Source organism: Mercenaria mercenaria, chromosome 16, assembly GCF_021730395.1.
Source record: "Mercenaria mercenaria strain notata chromosome 16, MADL_Memer_1, whole genome shotgun sequence".
Lineage (NCBI taxonomy): Eukaryota > Metazoa > Mollusca > Bivalvia > Venerida > Veneridae > Mercenaria > Mercenaria mercenaria.
The window spans coordinates 4,840,624-4,859,349 of record NC_069376.1 but is presented as its reverse complement, the minus strand read 5'-3'; the positions used below and the strand labels follow the sequence as shown (position 1 = coordinate 4,859,349).

Sequence of the window (18,726 nt, the reverse complement as noted above, 5' to 3'; positions counted from 1 at the left end):
AATTTAAAGGGGAAACGACAACTTAAATTTCCAACCCCGTCTTCATTTTGGGGCCCAAAAATTTTTTGGGGTTTTTTTATAAATTTTTATGTTTTTTCCCTTATTTTAAAAAGTGGGGGGGAAAGGAAAAAAATTTCTCAAATTTAAACTGTAATATAATTACGTATTCTCCGTAAGTATTGACCTAGGACACCTGAATATTCCGTATGTTTCCGTAAATTAATGTTCGGTGTCCGAACCTAAACAACGATATAACTATTGAAATGCCAATTATATACCGTCATGTATCATGTGCAGATATCGCTGTGCGGACAAAGCGTTTTGCCACTAACCGCAGGATTGTTTGTTCGAGTCATCTGTCTGACATTTTTTATTTTTATTTTTTCTGCAGAAGACGGAAAACGTGTCACACTTATCATGATTTATCAACGAAAAACTCTACCATGGTAACCATTTTTCTACGTACATAAAACCGTTCTACAAAATGTCGTTTAAAATCTTCAGGACCGGGAAAACATTCGTAGAATAATATAACTATAGATAATAGATACAAATACAAGCACAAGGAATTATATTTTAGATTTCATCGTAAAAAGCAGTAAAACAGCAAATTCTAATGTGTGTCCATAACATAAAGTTTGCCAGTTATTAAGCTTTAAAGCAATTTGAAAAAAGAAAATGAAAACCTCGCCAGTGAAATGACCACGGAAGAACTTAAAACAAAACTGAACTCACTAGGAATCCCTACAAAAGTTACTCCGCAAAGCTACTAGTACTGATGCTTATTGATAAGTGTGTGTTAAGATGATGCAAAGATAAGGACTCTGAAAATAAGGGGAATGATGTTGGAGATGATATATTATAAACAGATGTGAAGATATTGTATAAAATGTACGTAATTCAATATTGTCAAATTTCATAAGAACTATGTTTTATCATAGCTGCGTACATTTAAAACAGAGTATAAGCCATTCATCCATACATCATATACACGTATACTTTGATTTGTTTGAATACCAATACATGATATTATTAAAAGATGTGCAATGAAATTATTGAATAAATCTGGTAAACTTGATAGATCTATCCGCTTGTCATTCAATCTGAAGAATCCGCTCTTGTATTGAAATGTTTTCCTCTCGTACAGTTTAAATACTTTTGTTGGACTAAAATTTCAGATTAGAAATCTATAAACTTATAAAACGAATAAATTTCTAATGAAACGCTTGCGTATTAAGTGCGAAAAAAGTGCAAAGCACTGAAAATTGTTAGAATATTTTGTTTAAAGAAAAACATCAGTCACAACATTGACATTTCGAATAAAAAATGCTATTCATTTATATTAACTGAATGTATATAAACAATCAAGCATGTAAGAGATAATGTCTCGTTATTTGATCACTGTCTGAGATAAGAGTTATCAAAGCGCTATCGCTTTGCTCACAAGGGGAGAAAACGCTAACAGCGAAATTGACTTAATCGTAGTATTTGCACGCTTCCTTCCCCTGATAAGTGAGGAAAATTTCTCAGTATGCGATTATATGTTCATTCGGCATAGCCTCACCTTTATACGTCAATGACCTTATCGTGTGAAAAAGTTGTCAGAAATTGTCTAGAAAAGGTCAAGTGCAATATATCAAAGCAGTTCCAAAAATATCTTTTAAACAAAATATCTATGATAGAGATAAAGATGATAGTCCTGGTGCGTTTGTTACATCTGTGGTACCTAATTTATAAATAATTTCAGAATGTAAAACAAAGATTGTAAAACTTTTTCTTAAAGTTCGGAACAATTTTGAAATTGAGACTTGTTCATTGCTAGGATGGATTATATTACTTTATACTTACCTTAAGATTGAATGTCACTTGTATTTTACCCATTCATTCTTTTTGAAAATTCTGGTTATATATCCATTGTTTCTTTCAGCACGTGTAATTCTATTTTGTTAATATCACAGTAACTAAGGGCACGTACAAAATAGAACGATTTTCCCGAGCATTCCACGTCACTGCAGTCACCACCAAATATATCATCTTTACCTAAAATGAAACAAGAATTTGTAAAAAAGTTACCAACGTCTACTGTCTAGGAACATTTTCACAAAACATACTGCATGTAACAGAGTTACCACCGTCTACTGTCTAGAAACATTTTCACAAAACATACTGCATGTAACAGAGTTACCACCGTCTACTGTCTAGGAACATTTTCACAAAACATACTGCATGTAACAGAGTTACCACCGTCTACTGTCTAGGAACATTTTCACAAAACATACTGCATGTAACAGAGTTACCACCGTCTACTGCCTAGGAACATTTTCACAAAACATACTGCATGTAACAGAGTCACCACCGTCTACTGCCTAGGAACATTTTCACAAAACATACTGCATGTAACAGAGTTACCACCGTCTACTGTCTAGGAACATTTTCACAAAACATACTGCATGTAACAGAGTTACCAATGTCTACTGTCTAGGAACATTTTCACAAAACATACTGCATGTAACAGAGTTACCAATGTCTACTGTCTAGGAACATTTTCACAAAACATACTGCATGTAACAGAGTTACCACCGTCTACTGTCTAGGAACATTTTCACAAAACATACTGCATGTAACAGATTTTCACAAAACATACTGCATGTAACAGAGTTACCACCGTCTACTGTCTAGGAACATTTTCACAAAACATACTGCATGTAACAGAGTTACCACCGTCTACTGTCTAGGAACATTTTCACAAAACATACTGCATGTAACAGAGTTACCAATGTCTACTGTCTAAGAACATTTTCACAAAACATACTGCATGTAACAGAGTTACCACCGTCTACTGTCTAGGAACATTTTAACAAAACATACTGCATGTAACAGAGTTACCACCGTCTACAGCAGCTTCTAAATAACGAGACAACATACTAAGAGAACGTATGTAAGTTACATCTATATAGCATAGTAACAGAACGTATGTAAGTTACATCTATATAACATACTAACAGAACGTATGTAAGTTACATCTATATAACATACTAACAGAACGTATGTAAGTTACATCTATATAACATACTAACAGAACGTATGTAAGTTACATCTATATAATATATAACATACTAACAGAACGTATGTAAGTTACATCTATATAACATACTAACAGAACGTATGTAAGTTACATCTATATAACATACTAACACAGAACGTATGTAAGTTACATTTATATAACATACTAACAGAACGTAAGTAAGTTACATCTATATAGCATACTAACAGAACGTATGTAAGTTACATCTATATAACATACTAACAGAACGTATGTAAGTTACAACTATATAGCGTATCAGAAGAAATTATTAAGTTTGAAAATGTCTGAAGATATACACTGATCTGAATTCTTTCAAATGCTGATATCTGTATTTATAGATATGAACATGTTGAAAGTCGACAAGAAATCTGTGTCGTACCCGGCAAAGAAAAGTGGTCTTGACTTTTCCCTGTGGTCAATAATAAAGATTATTATACCTCACATAAATGTCCAAAGCAAATTTCCCATTAGTTTAACTTGAATAATATATCATATTCCCCAGTGATTTTATATCACATGCGCAAAATCGTAATTTTCAATTTCTGCGCAGGTGATATGATCTATAATTTCATATCACATGCGCAACAGTGTTATTTTGTTTTTCTGCGCTTGTGTTATTATTTTTTCATATCACCCGTTGAGAGATTGATACTTTTGCATTGATCAAAAGAGTGAGTCGATTAATTTTCTGACGAGGCGCTTATATAATTATACTTTAGGATTAAATTACCCTTTTCTGCTGCTCTTGCATGTGCGAACACGGTCGAATTTTCTTTCTTATGCTACGTGCAAAATATTTCGAAAACAATTTTTCATCAAATATTGAATCGTAACTACCACAATAGGTTTGGAAATGATCTAACTAAGAAAATGAGTGCTCACACTTATATGTTTCGTTTAGAAAAAAAAAAAGAAAGTTATCGCCGTTTTTCGAACGCTACTGACTGATGCAATGTTAAAATATTAGAATAAATATAGGGGTCAGCTAGAAACGTCTCGATTCAATCTATCAAAAAAGTCTTATTACACGGCAAAGTCGCCACAAATTATAAGTGCTAACAAGTAAAGACTCTTTAATTCTGTCTTCATTATTAGGTTAGTAATTACTTTTTAATGTTAAATATTTTTGATTTTCCAGTAAATGCCTTGACCCTTATAATCTTTCGGTATAATAAAATAAATATTGCATTCCTGAGAGGGTGATATGAGAAATGTTCACCCCTCGAAATATGAATATAGACCTCGGCTGGCGCCTCGGTCAATATTCATATATCTCGAGGTTAACATTTTTCACATCACCCTCTCAGGAATGCAATATTTATATAATAACAATACAAGTTATTCACAGCAAAGAGAAGTTAATTTAAAAACAGTCTACGCAAAAATCCTTAACATGTGGCGATACGTCAAAATACACCTCAAAAAGTGACGTAACATGCATGCTGTACTACTGAAAAGCGGTCTCGATTTTTCCCTACAGTCAGTCATTATATGTTACAATATCAGCCATTTTTAGTAACAACAAACGGAAGTTATTCTAAATTACGGACCTGGTTCTTGCGCGCAACACTCCGTCTCATGATGGTGAACAATTGTGCCAAGTAACATCAAATCCGTCCATGCATTAAGAAGAAATGATCCGGACAAAGTCAATCTTGTATCTGACATTTGACCTCTAAGTGTGGCCTTGACCTTAGAGCCAGGTGTCTGGAGATTTTGCATGACACGTTGTCTCATTATGGCGGACACTTGTTCTAAGTAATTACAAAATCCCTTTGTGAATGGCAGAGTTATGAATCGGACACAAAAACACACTGTTAACCTTTGACTTCTAAGTGTGACCTTGCCCTTGGAGCTGAAAATGATGCTACATACCTGGTATCAAAGCCCTACGCCCTGTGGTTTTGTACAATATTATTTTTATTTTTTCCTTTCGGTTACCATGGCAACCAGAGTTCTGCAAGGAATTCAATTTTCTTAACAATGTTGAAGGGGGTGGGGGGGGGCACCCAAGGATCATTCCTGTGAATTTAGGTGTAATTCTGCCCAGTGGTTTTCAAGAAGAAGATTCTTTTTAGAAATGTTGACGGACGGACGACACTCGTCACACGACACACGTCACATGACACACGTCACACGACAGACGGTCACAAAACCTCACCATGAGTCTTCCGCTCAGGTGAGCTAAAATATCTTATTACTAAGTGGCAACATCCGGGCGCGCATCCTCACTGAGAATTACCTATCATGGCAGAAGGATTCCGAACTCACACACGGAGAATTACGTATCTCACGGAAATTCCCGAATGTCATCACCGGTACACTACCTATAGTTAAACTCTTGATTCATAGAAAGTCTGTATAAACTTACCGGCATGTCAATTCCTTAGTATTTGGTGACACATTTCCGAATCCTATTGACGTCAGTCACGTAAACGTAAAATATAACGCTGTGATGTAATACGTCTTTATGCTGGGTCCACTATCTGTAACGTTGGCAACGTAAGCTTCAATGATTCTCGTCGCTGCAGTATCTAACCATCCTAGAATACCAGAAATACGATACAAAAACATGAATATATACAAATCAGACGTCACGATTACGTTTAAATTATTAGGTGCCTTCAAAATATTGCTTTTAAGAAACGCATGTATGAGATTTTTACACATTTTATATGGAAAATAGAAGGGAAAAAATGACGAAATGATGGCATTAAACATCATGTCAGGAAGGAATCAAAAATAAACATAAAATTTAATTAAAAAATACCGTGTGATGAATCAAATGTTGAACTTTGGTAATATTTTTGCACCTAAGGTTTCTTATTTTTAGTAATTTTGTTATTAAGGAAAATGTGTACATGTCCTTCTTATTTCTATATAGAAAATCTGACCGCTATCAATTACTGGCCGGAGGAATATTCTTCGGTATGATATATCAACCTATTCAAATCCGCCCGAAGAAAGTGTCTGTGGAATAACTAACTATAAGATCTCTAAGATGTGTGTGTACAGAGGATTGTAACCGGAAATATTTGGTGTAATTCCTTTAATTTTCAAAACAGAATGAAGTTAACATATGCAGTTAATATTTGAACAATATATTAAATACCCATGACTGTTATTTGAATCCAAATTATATAAGCATTAAAACTCACCTCTTATCGCCATAATATCATTTTTGCTGTCACAATCTGCAATGAACCGCATGCTATCAAACAGAAAGCTGGCTGTGTATCATCCGGATGCATCAATGTGTCACCAGGGGGCGCACTGCACAGTTAAGACACGAGGCTATCCTGAAAAAAATATTCTAAGTGACATTCCACTCCATACTTTACAAGTTAAAAAATAAAAGCTAAGTTGTTTATATGTTATAAGGGAAAATACTTAATTAAAATTGTTTGTGTTTTTATTGTTTGAACGTCACTTTCTTTGCTATGAACAAAAATTCGAATATTTCGCCACACGGTCAGTTTTATAAATGCTAGGACGGGCCTACATGCCCGAGTGGCTACGGTCGGTGACTTACTTGCCTCTCGACGATATAGGTTCTAAACCTCGGTGTGGAGTAGAATTCTTTCATGTGAGGAAAACATTAAGTTGACTTGTTGGATGTGCGGGGTTCTATCAAGGTGTCCACTCTTTCAAAAAAATAATGTTTATATAACTTCGAAATAAGAAATCCAATATTATTTTACAAATTTCAGATGCTACGAAAACTAGCATAGTGGGGGTACAGATGAACAAAGATAGTGCTAGCTTTTTTCGAATTCTGTTCTTGTATTACCCGTTTGAAAACATATTGTTAAGAAGTTCAAACAATGAAAAAAGAAGCTAAAACGCGAGTTTTTATTTAAACTGAATTATTTTTTTCAAAAGAAAATATGTTGAACTACTCAGTTCTTGGTGTTATTCAAAGACTAATCTACATTTACCAGTATTATTCAATAGTTGTAGCTAGATTTATATATTCCCGGGTTTGTTCGTTTATCAAGGTAAATATATATACGAGAAATCGAAAGCTACTTACAACCAAGCAGAACAGCAAATATTGAGAATATTTTCTCGGCGTTAGTATTTGGTGACACGTTTCCTAATCCTGTCGACGTCAGCAACGTAAACGTAAAATGCTGTGATGTAATACGTCTTTATGCTGGGTCCACTATCTGTAACGTTGGCAACGTTAGCTACATTGATACTTGTGGCGACACTACTTAACCATCCTAGAATACCAGAAAAAATGATAAAGCATTTCAATACAACTTGGCGTTAGCGTAGAAATCTTGCTGTCTTTAAAATATCTGCTTTCGTCATTGTCTGAAAGAAAAGTAGCAAATAATAATTAGTTTTAGATATTTTTTGTTTCTTTCTTTCTTTTTTTTTGCCTGGTAAGTGATCCATCTAACCATATAGAGATTTTCAAACACATTTTCTCAGTATAAAGATGATACTAGAGAAAGTACTATAGCAAACAGATGGAGCATGCGCAATCAGTAATTTGTACACGTGGTTTCGAGATTTTCCAGGATGAATGGCAAAAACACATCCTTTTTTCACGCGTTTGCACAGAGGTGGAATACATCTGATAATCTAACAGTGGAATACATTAATAATCTCACAGTGGAATACATCTGATAATTCTCAGTGGAAATAGATCTGATAATTCTCACAGGGGAAACATCTGATTAAAATACTGCGGAAACAATCTGATCAATCTCCACAGTGGAACTACATCTGATAAACTCCACAAGTGGAATACATCTGATAATCTCACAGTGGAATTATCTAATAAACTCAAGTGGAATACATCTGATAATCTCACAGTGGTATACATCTGATAATCTCCCAGGGAATTCATCTGATCATCTCTCAGTTGGGAATACATCTGATAATCTCAAAGTGGAATACATCTGATAATCTCACAATTGAAACATCTGATAATCTCAAGTGGAAATATGTCTGATAATATCAAGTGGAATACATCTGATATCTCACAGTGGAATATACTGAAATCTCATCAGATCTAATCTATTGGTCAAACCTTATTTATTATCTGGGTATAACACTGGCCTTTAGCATGCAAGTGGATGCATTTCACATTAAAAAATCAACGCCCAAGCGAGGCTCGATCACAGCAGTGATAGGAATCTGAAGTCGATGACACTGTCTTCTTTAACTGCATTGTCAATGAGCCTTTTCTAATGTCATCTATCTTGTCACATTCTTAATAGTAGCTGTGGTACATAAAATCAATACGCCATGAGACATCTCCTAAACATGATCTTAGAAGTAATGAAGTGTGATTTCGTTCATGTGTACTGTTTTGTTCCAGTTATCTGTATTATAAATTTAGATGTATTTCCATTTTATCACCAATATCATAAATCAAACAAAACATTACCGAGTAGTAGTTCCATTATCAAAACAAAACTTTTGGGGTCTCAGATTCGGGAGCCGAGAATACAATGATTTTCAACTTCCGTTCTTCTGTGACTTCTGTGCTTTTGAATATTCTATTTCTAGAACACAAGCACTTTTCGCTCTGTTTCTTTCTCTGTTCAGTGTTCGCTTTTCAGTCAGACGAGCTGTTGTATAGACGTAAACTTTCAGCGAGAAGAAATACGTTTGTTCATCTGTAAAAGATGACAGAAAAAAAAAATCTTTAAATAAAAAACGTACTGTATTCCTAAAGAGTATTTTTATCTTTATATTTATATCGCAACAAAGATTGGTAATGTCTGCAAGCTCAATCTGAGGATGGTAGAAAAAATGTCCTCCATACCGGCCTCGATTGCGGTGTAGAGCGTCCGCATCGAGAGCTGGGAGGTTGTGGGGTTCGATCCTGGCCACGTCATACCAAAAACGTGAAAAATGGTACAAGTGGCCTCCTGCTTGCGCTCAGCCTTAAAAGGGAAACTGGTCTCCATTCTCATACCTCGTGGGCGTGGATTTCATTAGGAATGATGTCAAAAGTGATTAATATAAGTGTTGAACTTGCTTCACAATCGTCTAAATAAATTATGTTTAACGAAATATCCTAGCAAATTTAGCAGACGGACAAAATGTATTATCAAATAATAGCTCGTCACTTTTAATGCATGTTGGTAAGTTGGTACATATACATGTATACAAAAAACACCTCATTGCTCGCAACCAAAACGGTCATTAGTAGTCTTCTCCGCTTGATTCTAGTTTTTTATTCAACTTTACAGTGAAATCATTTAATTACGTGAAGTTGAAAAGTTTTTAACTCTACTTGTTTATGGCCCAAACGCTTTTTCTTAACTTATTCATTGATGGATCCAAAGTTTGGACATAAAATAAATAGGAACATTGTTGTTTGTTTAGGATTTATACTGTTGGTTCTATATCAAAATGCACGAAATGTCTTCACACACGATATAAATTGGACTTAGAGTATGCTACAAGGGATAAGCGCGAAGTAACTATATTTCCACAAAACATTCTACGAAAGGAAGAACTTGTCGGACTGCTTAGGCTTAAGACTAGAGAGGTACCGGTTCTATCCTCTAAAACTCTATCGGCCCAAAGAGGCAAAGTCATTTTCTTATTTAAAAGACAGCAGTCTGGTTATTTATTATCTGCTGCCATATCTTTTTTGATTGGTAGAATGAAATATAGGTGATACAATATTATGAACCTTTACAACTATTTACCCCAACATTTGTCTATTTGTAAACTAGAAAGTCGCGATGGGATAGCGCGAAACTACTTCTAGATTTACTGGGTTACGTTTGCAATGTAAAGATTACATTTATGTTTCACACAATTAAATCAGTATATAGCTTAGTGTTCAGTTTATTGTTCCTTACTAAATATTTCCATCAAATATGCTTGGGTGCCCGAGAACATTCTGGCTGTGACAAATAATCTCAGGTTCGTGACGTCATAAGATAGGTCACGTTTTGCCGGGAGCGGAAGAGATCTGCAATTTAATAAAGTGTGTGAAGTTGGCGAGAAGTTCGACATTCGACATTGAACATTGGATAAGAGAACGACATTGGACATTTAAAGCGTGAAGTACACTTAATTTAATAACGATATAATGCGCATGAAGTAATCATTAATTGCACGTATTTCTACACGGAAGAAATGATTATGGCGGCAATAATTTCGTTGATAACAGTACGAGAAAAATAAATAATGAATTTTCAGGGAAAGTGAGCGAAAATTTTACATATATAATCGTCTGCCAATTATCATTTAGTAAAATAGGTGTTAGTAATTCCGTGATATTTATTAGATCTATATACCGTCTAAGAATGGAGTTATTAATATCCCACTAAAATAAGGCCTTAAAAAATTCTTTTGTTTCCGGTTACATGCTGAAAAAAATTAGGGGTAGTAGGACGGAATTTATTTTTTTGGGGGGGTGGGGGGGGGGGGATTTTTTTTTTATTAGGGGGACTTTTCGGAATTGTTTTTTTGTCAAAAAAATGATTACAAATAAGGGGGTTATGCTTTAGAGCATCAGTAAGATGATTTCTAACATCACTGGCTTGTTTAAAGCATAAAAAGTGCAGTTTTTGCATCTTTTGTTAAACAAGTGAAAAAAATATCTCCAAGAGCATAAAAACATTTAGGGTTGGGACAAAAATTTAGGGTAGGTCGGGATAACCGGAAAAAAACAATTTTTTTTTTACGCCTAAGAGAAACTATACAAATGGATGAAACTGCGATAAACTTGATAAAAACGTGAAAATAAAAAATGTTTGTTTAACATGTTTTATAAGTAGATCTATAACTGGTGACTCTAAACTAGATATATGAGGGTCACATCGACTGAAAAGAAGTCTTTTTCGCCTGGTAATCCAATGTTGAATTGAGACATTGGTTGGAGAAAAATACGTGCAACGTTCTATTAACTTCTCTATTGTGACGTAGGTGGAACTGTCGTTTTACAGATATATGAAGGAACCCCCGACAAAGAGACTGACAGATCTACGATTTTGCTCTCAGAAGTGAGAGTGAAAAATTTAGCTATTTTTATACATCGGTTAAATAACGTTATAAATTACTTTTCGTTTAGGATAATGACACAAATACCATAAAACCAAGCCGGCATTGAGAAACAGTTCTACAAACTGCACATGTGAATATGTTTTCATTCTAAAGCGGGACTTAAAGTAAACGTGTTAAATGAAAATGGCCAAAAGTATTGGACAGCTGAAGGAAGAAGCATTAGCATTTGTAATTAGTTATTATTACCCGCATGGAATGACATTTTAGCATACAGACAAGCGAGACTATTTCAAAATGCGTATAAAAACACTTAGTGTGTGGTTTCTGTTACAGCTGTGTGACCATTTCTACTTTCTTGTCCGATTTCTCTTTGCTGCATAGCAAAAGAAAATGTTACATAAAAACATTCACGGACTTTGACGCTCAAAGTGTTTTGTTTCCAATTTATACATTTCAAATGTTCCAAATCCAAAAATATAGTTATGCTTTTATTTACACAATACGTTACGTTCTAATTGAACTTGAATATGCATCCTCAATGACGTCAGCGACTTCAATCACATCCGCATTCCCTCAATAACGTCAGCATAAGTCAATCACGCCAGATACCTCAAACGGCGTTTCGCGTCTTTGTGTAAACTTTTCGCTTTTGTCCAACTTCTGCTTACGACCAATTTTTTCCTGCAGTCTATATAAAGAATTCGTTCCGGTTAATTTGTATTTCAAGGAATGTGCCATAGCATGGTAGACTGCTACCTACTGCGTTTTTCTTTAATAACATTTTTATGTGAAAAAAAAACAACATGTAGATCTATTTTCATTGAATGTACGTGTGCTATATATCGTCTGCTGTCCTTATGCATTGACCTGGTACTCATTAATATCATGGTAGTTCTTGCACGTTTGGATTAAACCGGAAAGTGATGGCGTAACGTTATTTATCCGGAAAACGTAGAAGAAAGCCTGGATTCGCGTACGGAAATGAAAATCATTTAATGATTAGCTTGAAAAGTGCGGTTCACTTTAATCTGTTCAAATATCTCAAAAATTCGCACAGGACCTATACATTTTATTTCACATGTTTATAGGCTCATTGTTATTTTTAATGTTGAAACGTTTGAATAATCTACTTTGTTGAAAAAAATTTATATGCGAAAACGTTATGAAAGTTGTGATTTTCCATAGACTCCCATCATAAAGAACTGGTGAGGTCAAATCGATCTAGTAAAAAAAATCAAGCACATGACCCTATCTTTTATATTGCTGTGAATTTCTAAGTATACTTGAACTTTTATTAAAAATCATAGGTATTTATCAAATTCTACATTGTAGAAAAATTGAAGTTTGGTCATATTATGAACATCAGACAAGAATGTTTGTTTTCTAAAATATTTTTAAAATCCAAATCAAGAAAAAATGACCGCGTTGGGCACCGAACCTCGAACCGCCGCGGCAATAAAGACATTTTCCCCGTCTTCGATAAACAACATAGCGCTATAGTTGAGATAATAAAAACTTCAAAAATAGATTTATAATCGAGACATCTTGACTCGGAATAATTTATGCTTGAGGGAAAAGAACGCTTTTGATTTTCATCGTAGAAAGTAGTAAAACAGCAAGTTCTCATGTATTCCTTAACATTAAGTTTTTCAGTAATTAACTTTTTATAGCTTTTCTTAAGAAAAATTCATATATTTCAAGATATCTGAGAAAAATATTGTTTTCGTTGTTGATGTCGAACGATCTGTTTGTGGCCCAGTCGTTTTTTCTTCGACCAAGATTTTCAAGCCTTTTTCGTTCTTTTACGGATATTTATACAAATGTACCTCTAGATTAATCAAAGAACCGATATCGGATTATGGTTAACAGTGATCGTTTGTGTGTGGTAGCTTTAATGCACGTTACCATGGTTCGAATTCACTTTTAAGACCATGTTTCTATTTCAGCGTAAATTTTGTAATTGTGTCAATATTACTTGTATTCGCACTTTATTACGTCACATATCAATATATTGACGCAAGCACCTTGAATAGACCGTTCAATGAATGAAACATGGTCCGGTTTCTGGAAGATTATAGTTGACATTTTGTAGAACGCGTTTACTGACCATTGTTCATGGAAGAATGTTAAATGGTTGAGTGTTTCTATCAATACATTATAATACAATAAAATTATGATAAGTGAGGACAATTTTCATAACTATAAGTTTTAAAGATAAGAAAGAACAATTAATATGGTTCAGACAGAGAACTCGAACTACCCTTAATAGCCGCCACACTTTGTCAGTTCATCTGAACATGCGACAGGGGAAAGGGCTACATAAGGGGGCCACTCCTTTAGAAAGTTCAGCGCCTTAAAACTCACCATTTTCAAAGAACTGATACTGGTAAGAGATCTCCTTCGTGTAATGTATTAGCAATGACCAGTGCTGAAATTTCAATAGAATAGTGACGGTAATTTTCAGCAATGTTTACTTTTATTGTTACAATGGTATTCATTTCTAAAGGGGGACAACTTTTGAAAACCATTTTAAAGTATCCGTCTTAATGGACACTGCGACAGACATGCAACAGTGAGATAAATTGGTGGGTTAGATGTGTTGTTTGTGTATCAAATTATTTCAGGGTTTTGAAGATACATCCAAAACCTTAAGCAATGTTTTGTTAATAGCTTTTTTCAATAGGTGTTTTTTCATTTAGGTCAGGCACCGAAAACTAATTTACGGGAAATATACGGAATATTCACGCGATTATGTGCCTAGGTAAATTGTACGGACAATATATGGCACGTGCTATATATGCCGAGTCTTGCTGTAATTCATCCAACGTATGTTAATTGAATTACCACACAGAACGTAAACACGGATACAAACGCCCCACCTAGGATTTTACAAATCCTGTCAATTTAGCCAACTTACTACAGAATCATTTGTTGTCACACGAGTTCAACACGGTCAAATTCGAGATTTGTACCCGTGTATTTTGAATGGTCCCCGAACAATGCTTCTTCTGATATCAACGCAAATTTCATCGTTGTTTTCTGCAACGGTTTAAAACAATTTATCCTCCCTATATAAGATATAGCGCAATATCGGCTCTGCCTAAATAACTTTGCTTTATCTAGTCAGTGTCAACTAATCACTTTTGCGGGAACTTTTGGAATCACTTATTTATCAAAATTTTGCATTTAATAATCACCATTGTATGAAAATGTTCTGAATGGAAATGAGTGGTCAAATCAAGGTTTTATCCTGAAACAAAATACGTTATTGCTTTTTCACTTTTACAGCGCTTCAGCCGGAAATTTTGAAAAAAATTTTTTTTTCCGAATTTTTAATGAAAACTGTTATCATTGTATTGGAAATGTTCTAATAAGAAAATAAAGTGGTAAAATCAAAAGTTTTTATCCAGAACAAAAAAAGGTTTATTGCATTTTTTCAATTTTCCACAAAAACTGCTGAATTACACTAGCAAACGTCATTATATATGACGTCAAGTCTGCTATCTTCAAAGACGTTTCTAATTTTCTGACAGGGTAGGATAAATAGAATATTAAAATTACTGTCTGAATAAATTTAATCTTATTAGGCTGTCTACGATCAAATATTAAGGCTCGGCAGAGCCTCGCACTAATTTATTTTCTTCAACTCGCCTAATAAATTTCAAATTTATAGACAGTAACCTAATTTTCTCTATAACATGAACAGTGCGAAAGATTTTCAGCGGACCAGAAGTTTACAGACCAGAAATGTTGAACAGTAACTTATGGGTGAATAACGTACTTTTTTATTTACTCATTACGCTTTAATGTAATGAAATATTCTCCACCTTACATGATTTACAGTAGATCTAATGAACTTGGTATTTATTAATTCTGAAAGTTATTGTTCTGAGCAAAAATAAACTATAGTTTCCTTTCATGTTTAACATAACTTTCAGCTCAATGGTCACATGTCTGTACTGTTGACACAACTTTACTAGAGCTTTCACAAATGTGGTTCATGCCTTCACCTGGACTTGCTGACAAACAGGACCATAATCCGGAAATTGAAGAGCAATTTAAACAAAAACCCTCATGCACAATGACAAGGGTATCAATATTGGTCATTACTGAAAGTTTGAATAAATTATATGAATAATGAATGAGGGAAATTCAGGTCACAAACATTTTCTATATATCATATAGCGTGCCAGCTTATTGCAAAACGGCGTTTCCTAAATGCGATAAGCCAATCGCATATCGGTAAAAAGTCACGTGGAATCACCCAGTACCCATGTGCTTACACTACTTCGTGCATTCCAGGCCACAGACTTCGGGCCGCGGATGCTCGAACTTATGCTCGTTATCATGTCCAGGTCTGAAAGATATAAATGGCGATTGTTGTATGTTTCCCTGTTGTTAAAGGCCTAGATTCATACTATATAAGTGTACCCCCCCACCCCCCCCCAGTCCAAATATACAACTCCCATTTATCTGCTGCTTATCAGCGTTTATGTCACAGCAACTGATTAGAGGGCAATTAGCACAGCATGGATCCCAACAAACTTTTAGTACTGAAGATGTGTGCAGTGGGTTGAAGAAATTAATTTTTTCTTCAGTGAATGTGAATGTTATTAATATAAATTATTATTTTGATATTATATATTTAGATGATAATAACTATTACTTTACTTTCATAGTAATGATTTTATAATAATTAAATAATTAAAAATAATCCTAATTATTATTATTATTGTTATTATTATAATATTACATATAGGATGTGATAAAAAGATACAGTAATAATACATGAAAATAAATAATGTTAATTAAAACACAGGTTATAGTGCAAACTTCATGGGTTTCTTTGTTCTGACAAACAATATCAATATAAAATTATTGTGTTAATTTATTACTCAATTTTCAGTATGTTGCCAAAAGTGACATTTTTTCATGCTTTGCTTTGTAACTTTAAAATGACATTCTGTTTTCAATTTTAGACAAGGTTATTTCAGTATCTGCAAGTTTAGATGAGTGAAAGTTAACCTTTTTCTGAAATATCACAATTATCCAGACATTAATTTGAAAAAGTAAAACTTGCAGTTTCTCATTATTTCATTATTCGTGAAAAATAAGTTTTTCATATATAAATATTGGTTTGATCAACAATATTTTTCTTAACATAGAAATGCATAAAAGACTAGAATAAACTTTTAATGTTATCAATTATTCATTAATTTAAAATAAATTACATTGTTTCCCCTCCTCACTAATTGATAACTTTGAAAGGTAGGATGACTTCCAATAAACACATGACCCTTGTTTATTGGAACCATATGTGATGGTCATTAGCCCCCACTGTGCTGCTGAAGACAGAATCCCTTGGCCACTGCCAAAATCTAGGCTTTAAAACTTTATGTTGAATCGAAGGAATATACATCTGAGTTATATTGCTGACTGTTATTTAAAGTTTCCTATTGTCTTAAACTTTTGTGTTGACTCATGGAACTACATTGAAGATATAAACGCACTGCATGGGAGAAATTGTTCCTATATCAGCATGAATCGAACCTGAAAATTATTAGTCCAGTCCGAGGATATCACGCGCATTATACCTAGCATGGGATCAGGAACAGCCGATTTCATAGGAATGCAAAGTTGATACATACTGAATGCCGGTCGGGTAAAGTAAAGCACGTTGCTGTCGAGAAAATGCTTCGGAAAGAAAAAAAGATTAGTACTATTATATATTTGGACTACTTAATTGTGACTTAACCTGTGAGGCTTTACATTCTATTCGCTAGTGATCAGCTATGAAAAATTTATGGACAGTGTAGACATTGTATGTAAGGCATATCCAAAGGCTTACTTGCTGCATATGTATTTGTACGAAAGTAGAACGTTTCATTTTACTAAGTGATTTCTTGCTGTTTCAAAGTGAATATACTCTGAATCGGGAGGGGTTAGAGTTAAGGACATCTTTAAAGATACAGCGGTTTAAAAGTTCTATTTTTCCTTCATTCTTAAGATTAAATGTTTTGGAAGAAATAAATTCCCGACATGGGGTGGGCCTCAAAATGACTATTATTTTAAAATGTAATGATTTTCTCAAATATCCATTTCAAGACGTGATAAATAGTAATGTTAGTTACTTGAATATCCAAAAGCAACATGTTTCAAATAAACGTTAATGTGTCTTTGCATTCCATTTCTGACATATAGAAGATAACAAGAGCTCCGAGAAATATTACGCCCCCAAATGGTTTTATCAGTGGAGGATGGGAGAAAAATTTAAAGAGCTCGCTGTGAAGCCATAGGACAGGAAGAACAATGGGAAGAATAAAAAAAGATCAACGTCGACAGAAAAAAAAATCTATGTCCACAAGAAAATCATTACAAGGTAAAATATATGTCAAAATACACTAAAACAATTTGGAAGTATATCCATGTTGTACACAGAAAAGTGGTCTTGTTTTTTTCCTATAGCCAATAATAAAAAAGTTAACAAAATAGGCTATTTGTTGTAAAATAAAATGGAAGTAATTCAATAAGAAAATATATTGTAAGTGTAAAAAATCTGCCAAATAAAACAAGAGCACTGCAATTACACAGCAATATACACACCAAAACAAAGTCTTATGAACTTTGACCTTAATATGACCTTGACCTTGAAGCAAGCCATCCGAAACACGCACTCTACAGAGGAGCTGCCACATCGTTTAATGTAGAGAATGTGCCAAATTTCTTATAAATCCTTCAAGCAGTTCAAGAGTAACAGAACTGGGACTCGCAAAAGTCATATGACCTTTGACCACTTTGTGTGACCTTGACCTTTAAAGCAAGCATCTGATCGTGCGCTCTGGCATGTCGTCTCAATGTAAAGAACATTTAAGCAAGTAGTGTCTTTGAAATCCTTCAAGTGTTCAAGAGTTACAGAGTGACACGGCTACTGCTAACCGCGAATGGGCGGCAGTCGGACAAAGGCGTGTACATAATACGTCCCTTCGGGGTATAACATTATTGAAGTGGAGCATCTACTTTATTTCTCGCAGTTCATAAAACAATTTATCACTAATTAAAAATCTATAACTCGTCGCAAACTGTTCACACGAAACAGTCTTGGTTTCAGAATTATCTCATTGTGAAATATCAGTTTTTTAAATATGTTCGAATGCATATGGAGTGTCTATTGAGATCTCTCATTATCTCGAGTGGATACAATTTTACTATTAGTCTGGTCGATGGGACCCATCACGGTACGGACCTTCGCTGCTCTCACAGCCCATCTCGCAGTGAATGTTTTCAAACAACTGCGAGTTTCCACCAGTAATCTAGGAACTTCATCGTGCACATGCACAATGTCGCCGCTGATATCAGATTGTGCCGTTTGCGTTTGTCGTCTCGTAAATTAGTTGCGAGAGTCATTAAACGACGTCCCCCCAAGTGCTAGTCTGGTAAATGTGTGATCTGAAGAAAATTTAATTTTTACTGCACAAAAACAATATTAAAAATAGAAATTTAAAATGGACTCATGTTATCAGTACACATTAACCTGAATTAGACACTGGAAACCAACAACCCAGAATTCCAGTATCAGTCAAGGATGACTTCCATATCGGTGTACACTGCTGAGAGTTGCCTACCTGAAAAGGAACAATGAAATACAAACAACAGTG

General features: G+C 34.4%; 1 long non-coding RNA gene across 1 annotated transcript; it reads right to left on the bottom strand.

The window, feature by feature from the left end:
• Nucleotides 1-1,702: 1,702 nt before the first annotated feature.
• On the bottom strand, nucleotides 1,703-7,465 carry LOC128549433 (uncharacterized). The gene is made up of 4 exons (XR_008367618.1): nucleotides 7,119-7,465; nucleotides 6,244-6,384; nucleotides 5,457-5,628; nucleotides 1,703-2,040 (listed from the first exon to the last, which is right to left on the bottom strand). It is a non-coding gene; the product is annotated as an uncharacterized LOC128549433 (long non-coding RNA).
• Between the last annotated feature and the right edge of the window lie 11,261 nt (nucleotides 7,466-18,726).